The following is a 6000-nucleotide window of genomic DNA, read 5'->3' on the forward strand; positions in this document are numbered from 1 at the left end:
ATTCTCTGCCCTCTGTGTGAGTAGGTAAGGCATCTGCCTTTTTTATAAGTTAGTTTGGATTATATAACCAAACTGTAATATAGATTTTTATGTATACCATTTGAAAGGATGACATGGTCTTGGGGATTCTGTAGGCAACAATATTTATTGGATATGCATAGCTGAAGTTCTGGGAGGAGGCATTTTTATCTCAGCCAGTCTCAGACCTGTTCCCATACAGAGGGATCAGCATAAATTTTTACCTTTTTTGTTCATTTTCTTGATTTCTTTCTTCTCGTCTGCAGCCAACATCTTCAGGATGTCTCCTCATGTCAAATCTGATTTTTTAATAATTTTGTAAGTGTGATAGTTTGAATATGCTTGGCCTGTGGGAAGTGGCACTATTAGGAGGTGTGGCCTTGTTAGAGGACGTGTATCACTGTGGAGGTGGGGATTTGAGGATACATGTATCTGCTTAAGTCTGGTCAATGTGATCCAGCCTAGCAGCCTTCAGAACAAAATATAGAATTCTCAGCTCCTCCAGGGCCATGCATGCCTGGATGCTGGCATGCTTCCTGCCATGATGATAATGGACTGAACCTCTGAACCTGTAAGCTAGCCCCAATTAAACGTTGTCTTTTATTGTCATTTATAAGAGTTGCCTTGGTCATGGTGTCTTTTCACAGCAATGGAAACGCTAACTAAGACAGTAAGAATCCATGGTTTTTCTTCTGTTGAAATTCTCCTCCCCAGTGCAACACATGTCCTGCCTTCCATTCTGAGATTACCATATATTTATAGGTATCTAATTCAGCAGTGGTTTTCTTCTAAACCAGTGCTTTTCAGCAGCTGCTTCATTGGCATTTAAAAACTTTAAAGGCAATGGAGCATTACTTAAACCATATTCGGGAGGTTCCATATCCCTTTTTTTCTATGAGCATATCCTCTAAAGTCCCTGCTAGCTCCTGACTCAGTTAGCCCATTTATTCTATTCTGAGTGCTGCCACGTGGTTAGATGTCTTTGACACCAGCCACTCCAGGACTTTGTTCCCAAATACTGTGTGGTGGTTGGTGAGAGTGGTCAGCTTGATGGAATCTAAATTTACCTGGAGATAGGTATGCCTGTAGGGAATTGTCTTGATTACATTAATTGGGGCTAGAAGACCTTCCTTCTGTGGGTGACACCATTTCCCAAATGGGATCTTGATCTATAACCGTGGAAAATGAAGCCAAGTAACAACAGGCATCCATCAGTCTCTGCTTCCTGTGTTCAGATGCAGCTTCAAGCTCCAGTACTTGGACTTCCCGACAATGATGAACTGTATCCCTGTGGAATTATGTGCCAAAAAAAACCCCTATGCTTATCTTTTTGTGGATAGGATTTCTTGTATCTTAGGCTCACCTTCAACTCATTATGTAGCTGAAGATGACCTTGAATTCTGGATCTTTCAGTCTACATTTCCCTAGTACTGGAATTTGGGTCATGTGCTACCACTTACACTTTTGCAATGCTCTCTACCTAATCTAGGGCTTTCTGTATACTAGGCAAGCATTGTACCAATTATGACACATCCCTGGTCTCCCTTTTCTCCCTTAGGTTTCTTTTGTCAGTGTGTTTTATCACAGCAACAGAAAAATGGTACCAAGAAATGGGGACATTTTTGTGATAAACTGTGTGGGTCATGAGCCACTGGAACTGTTCAATGCTGGAATATGGAAGAGTTTGGAACTTGGGGTTAGAAAAGTTCTTTATTTCTGTAAATAGAGTTTAGTGGACCATTCTAGTGGAATCTTGGAAGACAAGAATACTGAAAGAAATATAAACAGTGAAGACCCAACCCAAGGTTCCAGAGAACAAGGCTCTTATCAGGAGCTGGGCTAGGAGCCATTTGTGTGATGTTTTGGCCAAGAGTATGGCTTCATTTGGTCCATATCTTAACAACCTGAGTGAGGGTGAATTTTAAGACAATGAATGAATTGTTTGACAGTGGAAAACTCAGAACAATAACTCATGGTGCTGAGTAAACAGTTGTAATTGTTTTAAGAAAGCAGCATTACTTAAGGGACACAGTTCCCCTGCACTGCACTGGGACAATAGAAAAGATGTCCTGGGCAAAACCCAAACCCTGGGAGTGCCATCTTGTAAAGACCAATTCTATTTAAATAAAGAAAGCATAAGCTGAAAGGTTCTGTGTTCCTCAAAAGCATCTGCCTGTGAGAATGTTCCTAGAGGGAGGGGGTCAGCGCACTGAAGCTGATGTAACTGTAGTTTAGGAGAGCCAGGCTCCATCCCAAGATGACAGAACTTGGTACTTTCATCCAGCTAGCAGGTACTGAAGACAGAAGAGATTCAGAATTGAGAGGGTTTTGGAGGGAAGCTAAGGCCAGGCAATCTGTGCTTGTAGTCCTTGCAGGGAGGCTCTGAGAGTCCATTGTATGACTTTGTGAAGGTGAGGACTAAGGTAAGGTGGCAACCCAAGGACACTGGAGGAGCCGAGAGTATGAGACTTCTCCCAAAAAGAGCTGTGGGCATGGAGGGAACCAGCCCCCAAAGAAGCTAAGTGTGTTTGCAGGTAGCAGATCTCAAGGGGTGGTGCTACCATACAAAGGAACAACTCAAACATTTCAACTGACTCTGGGTACTGGGGCCTTAACAGACATAATGGGTAGATGACCTTGGGGTGGGCAACAGTCTCAGAGAACCACTTAAGAACACACTCTGATCCTGGCTGGAGGAATTCCAACATCTGGTTTAGGAGGTGTGCACACTATGCCCTGTGTCTGTTTTATGCCTTGGTGTTGGGGCTCTCTGCGGCACAAACGGAGAGTTTTGGCTCATTAACACCACTCCAGGAAGAAATTCCTATTAATCAGCCAATATATCTCTCCCCAAACACTTGCAAAGTATTGATTTGTGTGTCGAATACTACAGTATCAGTGGTAGGTTTGGCAGGACAGGCAGCCCAGAACTGCTGCACAGATCCTGAAGAGTTCCCTTTATCTCTGTGGTTTTACCACAGAAAAGAAGTTCAGGATAAGCCAATATGAAGCAGTTTTACAGTGTATTAAAAATGGATAGCTGGAGCTGGAGAAACGGTTCAGTGGTTGAGAGTACTATCTGTTCTTTCTGAGAGTCCTGAGCATGGCAGATGGAAGCCATCCATGGCTCCATTTCTAGGGGACCCAACACCCTCTTCTAGCTTTTGTCATCACTGTACACTTACACTTAAATTTTTAAAATTAATTTTTAAATTGAAAATAGATTTCTTTCCTATAATATATTCTGATTCTGGTTTCCCAACCCCTCCCAGGCCCTCCCCACTTCCCCAACCCACCAAAATCCACACACTGTCTTTCTTTCTCATTAGAATATAAACAGACATCTAAAATATAACAATAAGATAAAAATAAAAACAAACAAATCAGCATAGGACAAAAACAGACAGGAAGAAAAGAGTCAAAAAAAAAAAGAAACAAATACAGACAAAGAGACACACACATTCACACACAGAGAAAACCATAAAAACAAAATTGGAAACCATAAGTTATTTTTAAGATAACTAAGTTTTTTTTTAAGATACCTAAGCAAAGCATTGTGAAACAAATTCAAAAATGGAGCATTCAATTTGTTTAGTGTTGGCTATCTACAGCTGGGCTGGGACCTGCCCAGAGACTCAGCTGGGGAAAACTAATTTTTCCTTGGTGAGTGGTTCTCAATTAGAGATAGCTTCTGGGTTTGGGATGAGGGCTTGTGTCTACTTCTCTCAGCACTGCGGCCCCATCCACCTTAGACCTGTGCAGACCCTGTGCATGCTACCCCAGTCTCTGTGAGTTCACAGGTGTGTTAGTCCTGTTATGTACACAATGCTTTGTTGCCTTGGTGTCCTCCGTCCCCACTGGCTCTTCCTGTATTTCCTCATCTTCTTCCACAGAACTCCCTGAGCACGGAGAGGAAAGTCTGATGGGGATACCACATTCCAATTTTTAAAAACTAAGCACACTTTTGTTTTTATTTATTTTTACTTTTATTCCTCTCGCATACGTTACATCCTGACCACAGCTTCCCCTCCCTCCACTCCTCCCAGTCCCTCCCTCTGCTTTTCCTCCCTGTCATATCAACTCCTCCTCTGAAAGAAAAACAACAAAAGAGCAGGTCTCCCAGGGATTGCCATTGAACATGACCTAACAAGAGTCAATAAGACTGTGCATAGACCCTCATATCATGACTGGACAAGGCGACCCAGTTGCCTAAGAGTCCAAAGGTCAGGCAAAAGAGACACACCCCTCATTGCCATTGCTGGGAGTCTCACATGAACACCAAGATTCATGGAGCATACTTGCTGTGAAGAGGACCTAGCTCAGACCCATGTAGTGTCTGTGTTTGCCAACTTCAGTTTCCATGAGCATCTGTTGAGCCCTGCTTAGTTGAATCTGTGGGCCATGTTCTCATGGTATCCTCATCCCCTCTGGCTCCTACAACTCTCCCCTTCTTCTTCATGGGCTCCCCTGACTCTGCCTAGTATTCTACTGTGGGTCTCTTCAGTGGCTGGATGACACCCTTCTGATGACAATTAGGCTTGACACTGATCTAGGAGTATAGCAGATTTTCACTGCTTTTGTTTGTTTGTTTGTTTTATTTTTGTTTCTGTTTTTGCTAGCCCTGTTAAGTTCTATTCTGGGTCTCTAGGCTGTCTTGCCTATGATTTCTGGCCATCTAGGGAATGTTAGGTATGAGTTCTATATCCTGGCATGAATGTCAAGTTGGACCAGTCATGTGTTGGCCACTCCCACAAGTTCTGCACCACCATTGCTTGAGCATGTCTTGCAAGTAGGAAGATTGAAGGTTGAAGGTTTTGTGGATGGGTTGATGTCCTGATCCCACTGCTGGGAGCCTTGCCTGAATATAGAAGATGGCCAGTTCCAGCTCCAGATTCACCTTTATGAGGAGACTTCACTGGGGTCACTTTTGCAAATTCCAGGGAGTTTCAATTGCACTAGGTTTCTAATCAACCCGAAAGTCCCCTCCACTAATGTTAGCCATCTCTCCCAGTATTCTATCTCCCTCCCCATCTTTAATTCCAGTATTCAGAGGCAGAGGCCAGACAGATCTCTGTGAATTCAAGACCAGCCAGATTTACATAGTAAGTTCTAGGACAGCCAGAGTTACATAGTGAGACTCTGTCTCAAGAAAAAAAAAATTTTCACAAGTTATAAATAAATAAATAAACAAACAAATGGGGTGGAGAGATGGCTCAGCGGTTAAGAGCACTAACCATTGCTCTTCCAGAGGTCCTGGGTTCAAGTCCCAGAAACCACATGGTAGTTCACAACCATCTGTAATCGGACCCTCTTTTGGTGTATCTGAAGAGAGCAACAGTGTGCTCGTATAAAATTAATAAATCTTTAATAATAAATAAATTCTACTCACGAAAGAATAAGGTACATGTAAGAGTGCATGCGAGCGTCTCAAAGGAAGGTTGTGTATAACCGTCTTAGCGGTAGCCACATACACAATTTGGTAGATCTCAAGTTAAACCTCAAAGGGAGACTAAGGAATACCGGGATGATCAGCAGCTAAGAGCACTGCTGCTTTTTTAAAATTATTGGATATTTTATTTACATTTCAGATGTAATCCCCTTTCCCCATTCCCCTCTGCCACCCAGGAACCCCCTATCCCATGCCCCTTCTCCTGCTTCTATGAAGATATGCCCCCACCCACCCTCCCACACCCACCTCCCCAACCACGATTTCCCCACTCTGGGGCATCCACCCTTCACTGGACCAAGGACTTCCTCACCCACCTATGCCTGACACTGTCATCCTCCCCTACATATACAGCTGGAGCCATGGGTCCCTCCCTATGTTCTCCCAGGCTGGTGTTTTAGGCCTTGTAAGCTCTGGTTGGTTGGTATTGTTGCTCTTCCCATGGGGCCACAAACCCTTTCAGCTCCTTCAGTCTTCTCTCTAACTCCTCCATTGGGAACCCCATGATCAGTTTGATGGTTACCTGTGAGCATCTG

This window comes from Arvicanthis niloticus, chromosome 6 (assembly GCF_011762505.2).
Source record: "Arvicanthis niloticus isolate mArvNil1 chromosome 6, mArvNil1.pat.X, whole genome shotgun sequence".
Lineage (NCBI taxonomy): Eukaryota > Metazoa > Chordata > Mammalia > Rodentia > Muridae > Arvicanthis > Arvicanthis niloticus.